Below are 15,961 nucleotides of genomic sequence, written 5' to 3'. Positions count from 1 at the left end.
AACTAGGGGATTCAGCATCCACCAGCACAGGAGCACCATGCACCCCAGTTCCTGACCAGTGTTCTGGCTGGTCATGACTGTGTTGTGTGGATATTTGAACACTGTCCCTGCAGACATCTCCGTGTATTCCAGGGTGTACAGGTGACACTGTGTACCCGTCACTACCCCCAATCTCCGTGCTTTTGCCTGGCATTACTAAACCCTGCCTGAGATGGTGAGTGTGATCTGGGGGAGGGGGTTGCTGGGCATTGTCACCTTGTCCCACCAGGCCCACTCACCCATCCTCCATCCTGCTGCCTGCCCTGGGAGGCTGATACATATGTCCCACAGCATGGCCCTTCTGGCCTCTGGCTTCTGGGTGTGGCTGGTGGGGGCTTTGCAGGTGGTTGCAGGAGGGGCACGGAGTTCACTTCCCAGACTCTGTGCCTGTGGAGTAAATATGGCCTGGCTATGTCCCTTGATTAGAGACCCCAGCTGCCTCCCAGGCCAGCTTCTCCACTTGACTCTCCTCTCCCAGCCTACATCACCTACCCATTCCTGGGATCCTTTGCACCCAAGCGAGCAACAGCCCCTACCTCTCCTATCCCTGGTCCCAGGCGCTTGTGCTCCCCCTCCTGCTGAACCCCTTACCACTCGCTAAGCAATCCCCATGGGCCTGTGCCCTCCGCTTCCAGCTGGAGTCCTGGCACGAAGGGGAGTTCGATACTGACTGAGACTGAGCGTCCACCAGAGACAAATGGGGACCTAAAGTGAAAATTCAGTTGAGTCACAGAAAAGCTGAGGAGTGGGGTTTCCAACCAGCCCGGGGTTGGGGTTGGATTCACGCCCACTGCAGCGGTGTCGCTGTAGAGGCTCTGAAGACCAGCATCCATTCCTTTATTTGGAGCACATCTAGTGGGCAACTTGACTGCACCTTGTCATCTCTGGGAAGCTTTAAAAATGCTGATGCCTGCGCCCCACCGCAGAGAGTGTGGGCTGCAGCCTGGGTGTGGGATCAGGGGCCCCCAAGTGGTGCTAAGGAGTATCCAGGGCTGAGTCTACCAAGCCAGACGCTGGGGCTCTAGAGGCAAACACAGCCTGGCCTGTGCTTAAGGACCCCACAGTCTGAGGAGGGAGGCCAAGAAGTCACTCACCGAAACATAACGTTACCAGAAAGGGGTCCCAATGCCCCAAGAAAGGGTCTGTGGACCTCATGCAAGAAAGAATTTGGGGCCTGTCCATAGAATAAAGTAAAAGCAAGTGTATTAAGAAAGTAAAGATATAAAAGAAGGGCTACTCCATAGGCAGAGCTGTGACGTGGCTGCTGGGCTGAGTATACTCATAGTTATTTCTTGATCATATGCTAAACAAGGGGGTGGGTTATTCATGAGTTTTCTGAGAAAGGGGTGGAGATTTCCTGGAACTGAGGGTTCCTCCCATTTTTAGACTGTATAGGGTAACTTCTGGATGTTGCCATGGCATTTGTAAACTGTCATGGTGCTGGTGGGAGTGTCTTTTAGCATGCTAATGCATTATAATTAGCGTATAATGAGCAATGAGGATGACCAGAGGTCACTTTTTGTCCCCATCTTGGATTTGGTGGGTTTTGGCCAGCTCCTTTACCACATCCAGTTTTATCAGTGGGGTCTCTGTGACCTGTATCTTGTGCCAACCTTCTATCTTATCCTGTAACTAAGAACGTGTAAACTCCTGGGAATGCAGCCCAGTAGGTCTCAGCTTTATTTTACCCAGCCTCTATTCAAGATGGAGTTGCTCTGGTTCAAAGCCTCTGACAATCATGGGGCAGGTGTCCAAGTGGAAGGAGGCTCTGGGGCCTCTGAGAGCCCTGAGAGGTGCTGGCCCTGTGACATGGAGAATGGGGTAGGCAAAGCTTCTTGGAAGGAATGGCATCAAGCCCCGTAAGCCAGGTGAAAGGGGGAATGGGGAAAGGCACTTCAGGCAGAGGAGACAGGAAAGGCAGAGGCCCCCAGGGCTGGGTGAGAACTTTCTGGAATATCCGTAGACTCTGCTTAAAATCCTGCTGGGCCTTCCCAGAGTTCTTAGAAAAAAAAAAATCCCAGCCACAGACAGCCACGGCGTGGCCATTGCCCACCTCTGGACCTCCTCCCCAGCCACAGAGCTCCACCATGCACACCTTGTGTGTGTTAAACACATCCCAGCCTCAGGGCCTTTGCACCTGCTGTTCCCTCTGCCTGGAGTGCGGTCCCCTCCTGTACCCCCACCTCACTCCAGCTAATTTTCAACATTCAGACTGGTCTCAGTGTCTTCCCTCACTGAAGGACACCACCCCACTGCCTCACCACTAAACTCCTCCCCAATTTTTTTTTTAAGTTTTGAGACAAAATCTCAGTCTGTCACCCAGGCTGGAGTGCAGTGGCACAATCTTGGCTCACTGTAACCTACGCCTCCTGGGTTTAAGTGATTCTCATGCCTCAGCCTCCCGAGTAGCTGGGACTATAGGTGTGCCCCATCACACCTGGCTACTTTTCCTGCCCAGTCTGAAAGTGCCTCCCCACCACCCCCACCCTGTTACCGTTGGCCACATCTCCTTGATTATGTCCTTCAGAGCATGAATGTCTCATAATGCAAAGTCACGCTCTCCAAAACAAAAGAGCATCCAGGGAGTATCTCCCTAATCCAAAGGGATGCTTTGTGAAGGTAAGTTTTGAACGGTGTGGCTTTGTCAGGGGCATTCTGAGAGCCTGAGAGCTCTTCTGCAGCACCGCCTGAGGGTCTCTGGTCATTGTGAGGCTGTTCTTTACTGGACAGCAGATCGTATGATATGACAAAGAAGGATTTTGTTTTTTAACAATGTGCAGTGACAGGTTTGTCTAGTGGGTAAAATAAAGGCCAAGTTTTGCACTTGACTTTGTCATTGTTCCAATTCATGGTTGTTTGGCTGCCAGTGAGAGAAACCTAAACAATGGCCAAGACAATGAGGGTTTCACTTTGTCTTCCAAAAAGAGAAATCTGCAGTCATCATCCAGGGGTGGTATGTAGACTCCATGTTGCCAAAAGGAAGATGGGCACCTGCTCTTGTTCCACTCAGCCTTGCTATGGGCATGTTCCTCATGAGTGTATGTGGCTGCTGGTGCGCATGCAGCTGAGTCTGCCCACTTCACTTGGTAACACTCACTTATGTCTCCTCAGTCACCTGCTTTGACTTCAAAGACAGCAAGGCTCTTTACAAGCATGCCACTAAAACCACCTTTGCAAAAATTGAGACAGTGAGAAAATGTTGACAGTGAAAGAGATCTGACCTAACCAACCTCATTGTTAACCTCCAAACTGCTCTTGGTCATTCCTGGGTGTGGGACAAGCTAACTTTGGGAGAAATTTAGTTTGTAGTTTAACCTTAAAGCCAGGATGATAATAGCCCTTCCCAAAACTCAATCATCAGGTTAGGATTACGAGAGGAGCCTGAATCCTGCTAAGATGTAGGCATGGTTAAAGGATACCCACCCTTGTTCCAGAGGTCGCAAGATTTGTAACTTCCCCAGTTACTCCTACAGATAACATGACTATTGTAGAATCTAAGATTGGCCTTTTGAGACATCTTTTCAGACTTGTGCATTTCTGAAGACCTGATGACTCTGCCTGGACCCAAGACTTGTGACCCACTGGGTCCTGTGGCCCCACCCACAAGCACTCAGCGCACCAGGACCGTTTCCCACGCCCCTCTGATTGCATCCCCAACCAATCAGCAGCACCCATTCCCTAACCCTCTCCCCACAAAGTATCCTTGAAAATCCCTAACCTCGGAATTTTCAGGGAGGCTGATGTGGGTCATAACACAACTCCAGTCTCAGCTGGCTCTGCGTGAATTAAACATTCTCTATTGCCATTCTCCTGTCTTGATAAATCAGCTGTATCTGGGCAGCCAGCAAGATGAAGCTGTTGGGGGGTTACACTACTTAGATTTAAATATCAACATATTCAGCTAAAAGAGTTGAAAGCAACTGCCTGAGTGTGGGAAAAAAGGCGGGGAGGGCAAAGAGAGTGTGAAAATGCTTTTTTAGTAACAAACCTTATAGAAGTATTTGCTAATTTAATCTGTTTGTTCATCCCTTGGATTAAATAAACAGAAAAAAAAAAAAAGATTGAAGTCATCTGTGAAGTGGCTCTGCAGCCAGCCTTGTCCCTTCCTCCTAGGGGATGGCAGCAGCTCAGATCCAGGGCCCTCTTCCCCACCTTCCTCCCCCTCCTCCCTCCTCATACACAGTCTGACTGCAGCTTCCCAGCTGGAGCAGAAAGCAAAAGAGAAGTGATTGTACCTAATCACCTGGGTCATTTTCTCAGAAATTGCTTTCTTTTTCACCTTTTTTCATGAGGAACAAAAAGGAACAGGAGAGGCAGCCCAATTGCTGTTCCTGTGAGCTCTGGCTCTCCGCAGGGGGCTGGCCTGAAAGGGCAAATGCCTTTGGAGCAGGCTTCAATCTTCTCTCCCTCTGGAGAGAAGCCCGCCTCAATGTCACTCTACAAAATGAAATGGCCACTTGGGGGGAGGCAGATAAGTCCAGGCAAAATGCTTTTCACATAAGCATGAGAGAGAAAGAGAGCGCGAGCAAGAAAGCGCACAGCTGCTAACCCGGGTGAGAAGCCCAGATCAACTTCCATGAACTCCTGTGGCTCAAAGTCTTTGAAAGTGTATCCAAGCTGGACTCACATGGTGAAGCCGAAAGATGACTCTGAGGACTGGAGTTTGAGCCCAACTGGGGTCTGACTTGCTGTGCGGTCAGGGAAAAGTCACTTAACCTCTCTGGACTTCATTTCTGCATCTGTCGAAGGAGGTGGAAGGATTTCTACCCTGAATGCTGAAAGGGGCAATAGGAAAAACAGATGAGACCATTGTAATCCACCCCCATTTGTAAATTTTGTTAGGGGATATTTCTTGGGCTTTCTGTCTCAGACAACTGTTCTTTATGTCAGCTCTTAAATGAGGCTGATCTGCTATAATCATTCCCTTCTTGTCGGTGGTGTACATGGGGTGATAACCGTGTAACTGAGCATGGTGGCTACTCCTTGGGGAAGGAGGGACATGCACTTGGGCGCAGGCACTCCGAGGGTTCGGCAGCACACACACGGAGGGCTTCAACCCTCTCCTCATGTCTGGAAGCTAGAAACATGGATATTCATGATAATATTTTTCATGCCTTTTGTATGTCTACACTGGAGTCGTCTACACTGCAGTCTACCAACCTCAGCACTGTTGACATTTTGGGCTGGCCGATTCTCTGTGGTGGGGTTGTCCTGGGCCTTGTAGGATGTTTATCGGCATCCCCGGCCTCTACCCACTAGATGCCAGTAGCACCCTCCCCTTCTCAATTGTGACAAGCCAAAAAGATGTCTCCAGACATTGCCAAGTGTCCTCTAAGGGTAAAATTACCCCCAGTTGAGAACCACTAGTCTAGAGAAAAGATGACCTATGGCTCAGAAATATTAGATGACTTCTCCAAAGTCACAGAGTCAGTAAATGAAAGAGACGGCTCCAGCAGGCAGGCTTTTCAGTCTCAGCTAGCGCTCTTTCAGATCTCTCCGAGTGCCCTCAAGAGCAGATCGTTTTATTGTTGGGATTACAGTGGAGTTGCCTCAGACGTAAATACAACAGAATACCCTTGACAGAAAATAAAACATGGGAAGATTATCTTTAGTTTTATAACAAAGAGGATAGTAAATATATGCTAATAATGAAACATAGAATATGTAAATGTATGTAAATAATCCAGCCGAGGCGTGCCCCTCTTTGGGCACCTGCTGGTGGGAGGGGGTGGTGGCAGATGGAGCTGCAATTCTGTCATTGTGTCTCCGTTGCCAAGGGCCACTCGAATGTGCTCATTTACCCATATTGAGGATGATCCTGGGGTTTGAATATCTTCAGCTGTTTCTACATCTGATGTTGGCCTTGATTAGTAATTTGAGATCCCGAGCCAACATCAGGTGCTACCCTACCGTTTTTCAAAGAGGTGGAGGCTGCTGGCACCATGTCCTCACAGCAGAGCAGGGTGGCAACTGGTTGGTTGGAACCCACAGGCCCATTGTGGGTAAGAGGAAATGAAAATCCTGGAAAGGTGAATAAATTGTAAGCAAGTACCTCATGGCTTACATAACGTAATTGAAATTTCAAGAAGCAGATGGGTGATGCCCTAGATCCAAAGGCGCAGTAACTAGATGGTTTTATGACAAGGGCGGCTCATCAAGTGTCAGGGACATTCTGATGCAGAGGTGCAGATGTCAGGGCTCGGGGGGCAGCTGGGTGATGGGGACTCTAATACCTCTTCCAACTCATTGCTTTTCATTATTAGATATGAAAAAAAATACTTTTAGTCCAGACTGTCGTTTGACCTTTTAGTGGGCCTCTGACTACGTCTCTGACTGCATTTTGAAACTGATGGTCAGCAAATGCATCCCAGGTATGCGCCCTGGGAGGAAACAGTGGGTAATCGTGCCACACTGCATTTAACTCACCAACAAATTCCACTGCACATTGAGGAGGTGGTGAGATGCAGAGATGGGCTTGACACAGGGCAGGAATTCAGCTAGTCTTTGGGCTCAGTAGAGGGAGGCCCTGGGCACTGAATGCTGTGATGTCTGAAAGTCCAGAAAGCTTGGAAAACCTATAGAAAGAATGTGAGGATGATTCGAAGGGGCTTCCCAGGCATAAAACAGGGGGGAAATACTGCTCATTGAAGTGGCCCCTGCAAGCTTCCTCAGTATCCTTGAGGAATCATTGGCTAAAGAGCCTTGGCTACCCAGTGGTTAGGAGGACATACGGTTATGGGCTAGAGCCAGGCTGCCTGGGAGTGAGGTGTAGCAACCTCACATGGTGCTGTGCAACACTGAACAGGTTAATTAATCTCTCTGTTGTTTTGTAATTTGTGTGTGTGTGTGTACAAAATGGAATTACCATGAAGATAAATATTAAGTTCAGCTATGTGAAATTGCTATTCCCCACAGGAAATTGTCAACTATAGACAATTTCATATGATTCAACCTAATATTCCATAGGGAATGAAGTTAAGAGTTGAAAAGTTCTGACCACAGTGCCTGGCACCGAGTAAGCCCCAGGTAAATGCTGGTATCTTACTTACAAAGGTTTAGAGAAATGTACAGCATCTTCTCTATGTGTTTGTGTGGCGTGCTTCACACTAGTGATCTTCAAACTCTATCACGACCCACCTCTATTAGTCAGGGCTCCCCAAAGAGACAGAACTAACAGGATATATGTATACATGAAGGGGAGTTTATCAGGAGAATTGATTCACATAATCGCAAGGTGAAGTCCCACAACAGGCCATCTGCAAGCTGAGGAACAACAGAGCCAGTCTGAGTCCCAAAACTCAAAAGTAGGGAAGCCGACAGTGCAGCCTCCAGTCTGTGGCCCGAGAGTCCCTGGCAAACCGCTGGTTCAAGAGTCCAAAAGCTGAAGAACTTGGAGTCCGATGTTCGAGGGCAGGAAGCATTTAGCACAGGAGAAAGGTGGAGGCCAGGAGACTCCGTCAGTCCACTCCTTCCACGCTCCTCTTCCTGCTTTTATCCTAGCCATGCTGGCAGCTGATTCGATGGTGCCCACCCAGACTGAGGGTGGGTCTGCTTCTCCCAGTCCACTGACTCAAATGTTAATCTCCTTTGGCAACACGCTCGCAGACACATCCAGAGACAATACTTTACATCCTTCAATCCAATCAAATTGACACTTAATATAACGATCTCACCATCAGAGGGTTGTGAGCTGTTAATAGATTAAGAAATAAAATCAGTGGGTCAGAATTTTTCCCAAGAGGATGGAATAGGGGAGAAGACAGTAGGATATTTTACACATCATAAAATAAATATTGCTTTAAGAGGCTTGTCAATTCCATCACGTGTGTCTGTCCACGTGTGTGTGCCTGTGCACGAGTGTGTACCAGATCACAGGGAAAGATACATTTCATGCTACGCGTCAGAGTTAAAGTTTTAAAGTCAGTGCACTCGACCATATATACTGGACCTTATGAGTACTTGAGGGAATTTTGAAGACTAATTTTGACGGTGCTACTCACTGATCTGTGGTCTTGAGCGAGTTACTGGGCCTCTCTGTGTCTCAGTTTCTTAATCTAGAAAATGGTGGAGACTCTTGCACCTGCCTCCCAGTACTGAGGCGAAAAAAGCGAGTGAGAGGCTTGGCGTATTTCCTGGCATGTAATGAAGAGTCCAATAGATGCTAGCCGCTGCTGTTTTGTTTGTTCTTTAATTTCCATGGCACGAATGGCATTGCAGAAGGTGAGGCTCTACTGCTACAGGAAGAAATTGATTTATCCCTGCTTTTGGGGAAAGTTCACAAGGCAGAACATTCTTGGATAAAATAACCTAAGAACATCAAACAGCAAACAATTACCCTCATGTAAACAATTACACTGCACTAAGTAACTCTGATATAGAAAGATGGCATCACTGTAGTGAGAGATCAATCCAGGAGGACTTCCTGGAGGAGGAAGTTCTCAGCTGATCTCAAAAAAGATTCAGGGGTGGGATTGGAGGAAGGTTGGGTCAAGGACATCTGGGGAGAAAAAAAGATTATGGAAAATTCAAGATGTGATCGATAAATCATGCACTAATGCCGGGATCAAGAGCTGGGCCCACCTCCTGGAGAGGGACCATGGTCAGACAAAGCTCTCTGGGGTCCACAGGAAAGGGACAAATCAGATATCACGGGAGCTCACTGTTGCTGACATATTATGATCATGTCAGGGCCGGGCATCTGCCTAAGTGCTACAAATGTTTATGAATATTAATAAGCGTTTTGTTCCCAAAGGACCACAAATCAGTTAATTAGGGCCCTGTCAACCTGTTTATATTATCTATAAATGAAAACCCGTCAGCAGCCAAACATGAAATTAAGTGAGCCGTGTGTGGGCTGCCACCATCTCTGGATAAACGACACTGCCAGTTCCCGTGTGAGCCCCACCCTCGGCACAAAGGAGGATATTCTCACCACCCTCATTTTAATCAAGGCAGTGGTTACAGGAGGCCCATGATAGACGGTGCCTCGGGTTTCACCACCGCCTGTTGGGGGATGATTTAAGACTGTCGGTAAATTAGCTGCAATCTGGAGTCTTGGAGGAGAAGAAGAATTACCTATAAATCAATGTTCCATGGACAGGTAATCAGGCCCCCATTCCAAGCCCTGATTACGCTGGGCCCAGTGGTCCATCTGTCTCGTCTTCCTGGTGTGATGGGGCTGGGATGGGGGCACTGAGTCATTGGCCCACCTGGATCGTGTTCACGTCTGGACAGGTCAGTGTCCTTGAGCCCAGGTGTCTTAAGTGTGTTTCCTGGAACAATCCTCAAGAAGTCGCAGGGCCCTAGAGGCAGAAGCAGAGAGAGAGGGATGGAGGGATGGAGGGAGCGGCATGGACTGAGGAAGACAGAGATTCATTCAACAACAGTGTGTGCCGAGCACTAGGCTCGCAGCCCGAGATAGACACATCAGTGAGCAACGAAACAGACAAGAGAGGTGGCAGGCGACAGAGGAGACCAGAGTATGCCCTGAACTAACCAAGGCGTGATGCCCTGTCCTCCACCTCATGACACGGGTAACTCCTTCCCGAAAACCTCCTTCCCAAAAACTCCTTCTGGGGCAAATCTTTGTTAATATTTTTTCCTCTGGGCAAAATACTATGGTTTCTTAACCATATTTATGCTGAAACAACAGTAAATTCCAACAAGTTGCATGAAAATGGGCACAATGGCTTGAAGAATTAGGATTAACGATCAAAATTCAACCTAACAAGACACGGTCCCTGCGGTAGAGAACTGGGGTAGAAAATACAGATCCTGGAGCCATCTCCCTGGTTCGAATCCAGGCTCTGCCACTTGCCGGCTATGTGACCTAGGGTAAGGTACTTACACTCTTTGTGCCTCAGTTTCCTCATCTGTAATATGAAGATAATAACAGGATTGACCATGTGGCAGGATTGAAGGAGTTAATATATGTGAAGTGGAACATATCAGCTCTCTAGTAATTGCCTGCTTGAGGGGAAATAGGTAAAAACATTTAGGGTCCGCAGCCTAGTTGCAGCACAAACCAGCTGTGCAACCTTGAGAGGTTACTTAACCTCTCTGTTCTCTCATACTCTCTGTTTCCCCTTCCTGTGAGAGTAAAGTGGATCTACTTAGCCGGGTTTGCTCATGAGGATGAGAACCGTGCATCTGTGTTGTAGGTTTGGTTACTTGGTTCTTGCCGCTCTCCCACCAAAAGGTAAGCTCTGGGGTAGGGATGTGGTATGACCTGTTCCCTGCTCCCTGCTGGGTCTCCAGGCCCGGCGTCACGGGCGTGTGACCTGTGCAGTCTCCCATGCTCAGAAGAGCCTCCCACTTGGCTTAGTGCTCTATTGTCACCATCTTAAAATTCTTAAATGTCTTTGAACAAGGGTCCTCATATTTCCGTTTTGCACTGGGCCTGCATAGCAGGGATCTGGTCCAGCCCACACACATGTACTAGGTGCGATTCTGGTGGATGAATTGGGTCGAAACAGGAAGGCTCTTGCATCTCTTCCTAAACATGTGAACATCATTTTCTCCCTTGAACCCGCTGCTGCTCTGTGCCTTTCTGTGGGGATAGGGGAACCCCCTCCCCCAGCCCTGGAACTCCAGGTCCCGGCACTGCTTGCCCTAAAAAGGGCCCCTCTATCTCTCACAGGTGTGCTGGGAGGTGTAAATACAGTTTCCCAATTGAGAAGTGTTCCAGAGTCACCCCGACATCATGCCCAGCACTGAGCTGGGTCAGGCTGGAGAGAAATGGTATTGGCCACAGAATCTGCCATCCCATTGCTATTAGTGTCCTGTGGCTGCTGTGACAAATCGCTGCAAACTGCAGGGCTTGCAACAACAGGAATTTATTCTCTCGAAGTTCTGAAGGCCAGGAGTCTGGAATCAAGGTGTCTGCAGGGCCTCGCTTTATCCAGTGTCTCTCAGGGAGACGCCTTCCCAGCCTCTGTCAGCTTTGGGTGGCCCCAGGTGTTCTTGGCTTGTGGTGGCCTCACTCTAGTCCCATCCTTCATTTTCACAGGTCTTCCCCTCTGTGTCATTGGCTCCCTCTTCTGTCTCATAAAAACACTTGTCAAGGTTGTAGGACCTACCCGACTAATCCAGGATAGTCTCCCCTCAAGAGTCTTCACTTCATTATATCTGCAAAGACTCATTTTCTAAATAAGGTCCCATTCACAGGCACCAGAGGTGGAGGCCTTGGACATATCTTCTTGGGGGCCACAGTTCAATGCACGCCATATCCAAGATAGGGCAGAGAATGCCATGAGGGCAAAGGAGGGCAGGAGCATGGCAGTAGCAGCTTATCCGCGCATAGCTCTTCTGTGTGCCGGGAGAGGTTCCAGTTGCCTTGCGTGTTCATTAACTCATTTGCTCTGCATATCAACCGGTGCTATGACTGTACCCATTTTACAAATGAGGAAAGTGATGCACACGCAAAACCAAGTCATTGCTTCAAGACATCCAGCAAGGACAGGTCAGAGCTGGCAGTGGAAGCTGGCAAGTCATCTGTCCATAGAGTCTGAGCGCCAACCCACCTGCTCCACTGTGGGCTGGGCTCTCACATGTGGGCTGGGCTCTCAGATGTAGGTGGTCTGGGGCCAGGCAGGTGACATAAAGAGTGAAGGGGCCTCCAGAAAGTGGCGAGGGCTGGGGCGAACTGGCGAGGTAGGTGGGACGTCGTTCCTCAGCACCAGCCAAATGCAGTGCTTTCAACTCTCCCTCTTTTTTAAAAAGGGAGTAAAAATCCAGACTTTTATGTGGAAATTCCCAACGATCAGATTTGGTGATTGATTTATTTTTTAAAAGCAAAATGAAACTCAACAGTAGTCTGTAAATGAGCAGTCAGCTACCACCTCCAGGGTAAAGGAGAGAGTCATTAATTCTGACTTTGGGAGTCAAGAATACAAGAATGGCCAGCGCTGATTTAGGGGACACAGGGTCCTTCCGTGGGCACAGCCACGCTTGGCAGAGCCGCGGGCCCTTGTGGCTCCCTGCGATTGCTGACTCTTAAGTCCTGCTCTCATCTGGCCCTAAAGAAGCCATCAGCAGGAGGTGACAGTGACCATAATTCTGTTTTTACGATTACCGAGCGACGGTCTTTTCAGGCTGAGTGGTGCTGAGTGATGGGTGGTGATTTAGGCGCCTTACAGAGGGATTAGGGAGGTGAAGCTAAATGCATTTTCCTCCGAGGCCCAGACTGGCTGCAAACAAGTTTCCATGGAGGATGCTGATAAAAAGCAAATTATTTTATTCTGTTCACAATCAATTCCAACTCCAGACTGCAGACTCCCCCAAGAAATAAAGTATTAACACTTATCGTATGGAGCTGAATTCTTTGAGGAATAGTAATCCTTAAACAGACAGAGGCAACATAGTTTTAAACCATTAAAATCCAGTGTGTGCACTCGCTCATCCTTCTTCTTAATGAGCCTTGCACTGTCTCCATGTATTTGGTGTAAGAAATGAATTCAAGTCACATTTCATTGACAGGGAAAGGGGTGCCCTCAGGGGCATTTACTAGAAATAGACATTTTTGCAATGGGATCGTTGTCTTGTGTGGTGGGCGCTGGGTCTTTCTGACTGTTCAGCAGCCATTCCCCCATCCTCTGGCCCTAGGTGTTCTTGGCTCACAAGCTCAATCCTTGTGCTTTGGGTGGATCCAGGGCCAGCCACGTGACCCAGGCCTGGCCCTTCCATTGTCCAGCCTCAATCACTGGTAGGGGTAGGGATGGGGCTGAAGATGTAACCCTGGTTGGTCCAATCAGAGCCGATCCTGGATCGTTGCTGGCACAACAGGGACTGAGGCCTCTCCTGATGTCACAGTTGCCGTGAGGGCAGGATAGCAGCCTGAGTTTGCTGCTCATCATGACTTTTATTCCTGCCAGCTGAGAGTGGAGCCAACTTAGAGAACAGAGGAACTGAGAGAGAGAAATGGATGAGTGTTTCCAGAGTCCAGAATCCAAGTCACTTAAACCCTGGATCCAGCTGCATCTCAGGCCATAAACCCTTCAAGCTTTCATTTACAGAAGTGATCATACTCCTCTTTACTTTAATCCATCCAATTTGGATTTCTGTCACTTGCAACCAAAAAAGTCCTGGCACACACCTCCTTGTGAGACACCATCTTCTCCAGAGCACTGGTCTCGCCCATGGTTTTCCCCAAAGGTGACAGCACAGAGACAATGCTGCTCTCTCTGCTCGGTCAGACATGCACTGGCCTGGGGTCCTCTGATCATTTTCATTCCTTCTCTTAAGGCCCTGTTCCAAACACGCAAATCACGGATCCTTCCTTGGTTAATCTCTCCTGGGCAGAGGTTGAGGGCAGGTAGAGGTCACTGGCACATTGTTCATTTGCAACTATGTGCCCATGATATCTACCTTCCCTCAACCAATGCACGCTCAGGTTGGGCCCTGGCTATCTAACACTGCAAAGAGCCTTCGCCTGCCTAGAGTGATTCCGGAAACACCAAGAAGCATGCCCTCCCCCTTTCCCCAAATCCTTCCCACACCATCGCTGCTGTCTGGAATGCCAGCATTAGAGAGTCTCGTTTTGAATTTCCAGAAGAAGAAAATCACCCTGGAGAAAAGTAACACTTTAAACCTCACATTAAAGCTTATCTGATGAGAAATATGAGAATCCGTTTTCCACGAGCAATTGTTGATAAGAAAGAGGTAGAATTTGTGGCACGGTCCAATCTTAGTCCCAGCATTTACGATATTTTGGGAGCATGAAAATCTCTGGAGATGCGACCTAGTGGAGTAGAAAGATAACAGGAGGCCCGGTTTCTAATCCTGCTGGAGATTCATTTACCCAGCAAATACTTACTGAACATTATTACATGACAAGCTCTGTGTAAAGCACCAGAACATTGTGAGTTGTGAGTTGTGTGACTTTGGGCAGTTTTCTGAGTTGCAGGGGTGAGGCCAGAAACTGTGAAGATGCGGACATTTGGACACTTTCCCTTCCTGCACCATGGCAGGCGTTACTAAATGATCAGGACACTCCATCCCACTGGGGGTTTGGGTGGGTTCTTAACGGGTGCCAGGTGGCTGCATCAGTCAGAATGGGCTAGATTATGCTGTGTAAGAAACACACAAGCTGTTTCATGGCTCACAAGAGCAAAACTGACTTTTTCACAAGGCTGCAGGTCCTCCACAGCTGGACTGCCACTCAACTCCAAGCCACCCGCCATCCAGAACCCCAACCTCTGTCACAGGGCTTCCCAACCTCAGCACTCCTGGCACTCTCTATCGTGGGGGCTGTTCTGTGCATGGAAGGATGTTTAGCAGCATCTGTGGCCTCCGCCTATGTCAGGGGTTGAACTGTGCCCCCCAACCCATTTCATATGTTAAAGGCCTAACCCCGGATACTTCAGAATGTGGCCTTATTTGGAAATGGGGTTGCTGCAGGTGTAATTAGCTAAGATGAAGTCACACTGGAGTAGGGTGGGGCCGTAATCCAAAATGACTAGCGTCCCTAGGAAAAGGGGAAAACTGGATGCAGACATGCGCCCGGGGAGAACGGCATGTGAAAATGAAGGCAGAGGTCAGGGTGATGCTTCCACGAGCTAAGAAACACCAAAGATGGACAGTGACACACCGGAAACTACAGGAGAGGCACGGAACAGATTCTCCTCACAGCCCTCAGATCTTGATGTGGGACTCCAGAACGGTGAGCCTGTCTGTGTCTGTTGCTGAAGCTGCTCAGTCTGTAGTACCGTGTTACCGCAGCCCTAGCAAACAAATTCAACCCACAAGGTGCCCGTAGCACCCTCCCCCCAAGTCATGGCACCCACAAATGTCTCCAGACATTGTGAACAGTCCCCGGGGTGTCAGATTCCTCCTGGGCTGAGGACCATGCTCTACCAGGAGCATTTCCGGGGACGGGTGGGGCAGGCACAGGTGGAGCTTCAGCTCAGAAGTAGCCCGTGTCACTTCCACTCACTCCATTGGCTGAAGCCAGTCACCAAGGCACGCCTGAGTCCACAGGGTAGGGGTTATGGCCTCCCCACGGAGCGGGGCATTGTACGGTGAACAGTCACCCATTCTCCCCAAAATCACCACCTAAGGGGAAGAAGTGGTAGGTGAGCCCATGGCCTCTCCCTCCCCTCCACTGGGCCTTTGCTCACTTGCCTCCTTCTCCAGGGGGCTTGCCGGGGCTGCGCCCTCTACCACCCTCTCGTCCACTTTCCTGCTGTACATTCCTCTGGTTCTTGCCCCTGTGCAGCACATGGATTCCCTCTGGACACATTCTGAGTGTCCTCTGGTCCCCTCCCAAATGCCAGCCCACAAGGACAGGCCATTTTTGGTGTTACTCACAGCTCAGCCCCTAGCAGGTCTCCTGCCCAGCGCAGATGCTCCATGGATGTTGGTTGAGAGAGTGAGTGAATCCAAGAGCGAATAAAACTGTTTCAGGACTAGGTGATCTCCAAGGACATGCTGCAATTCTGCCATTCCAGCAAGAATTGGAGGCTGTTCTTTCCTGTCCCTAAGCCTACCCACCCCATGGTATCACTTCCTGCCAGAATAACAGATCCTGTCACTTATGCCAAGGGAGTAAATGTCTGTCCCTTCCTCATAGTTGGCTAGTTTTGCGCCTAGTCAGTAGCCCGCAGGAGCAGGGTGTTTGGTAACCAGGAGCTCCCAGCTGTAATGAGGACACCTGCCGAAGCCAGGGCCTCTGCTGGTTGCTATGGAAACTCTGCAAAGGGAAAGTCAGCCTTTCTTCATTAGAGCTATGTGGAGACAGATGCACATTGGTGATCTCATTAGCCCTTCCAACCAGTGGCCCCTGGAAGTTTCCTGCTTGCACCCTCTCTGGCCCATCCACTCTCTCCCTGAGCTCTGGAGATGAGAGCAAAGGTTGTCTTGGGGTCCTTGGCCTTGTGGGATTTTACAGTCTATGCAATATAATCTACAAGCATTTATTGAGCAT

General features: G+C 49.2%; 1 long non-coding RNA gene across 1 annotated transcript; it reads right to left on the bottom strand.

The window, feature by feature from the left end:
* Positions 1-5,523: 5,523 nt before the first annotated feature.
* On the bottom strand, positions 5,524-15,654 carry LOC105470713 (uncharacterized). Its single transcript, XR_011613269.1, has 3 exons — positions 15,346-15,654; positions 9,115-9,341; positions 5,524-7,729 (listed from the first exon to the last, which is right to left on the bottom strand). It is a non-coding gene; the product is annotated as an uncharacterized lncRNA (long non-coding RNA).
* Between the last annotated feature and the right edge of the window lie 307 nt (positions 15,655-15,961).

This window comes from Macaca nemestrina, chromosome 15, assembly GCF_043159975.1.
Source record: "Macaca nemestrina isolate mMacNem1 chromosome 15, mMacNem.hap1, whole genome shotgun sequence".
Classification (NCBI taxonomy): domain Eukaryota; kingdom Metazoa; phylum Chordata; class Mammalia; order Primates; family Cercopithecidae; genus Macaca; species Macaca nemestrina.
This window is presented reverse-complemented; position numbering and strand designations above follow the sequence as displayed.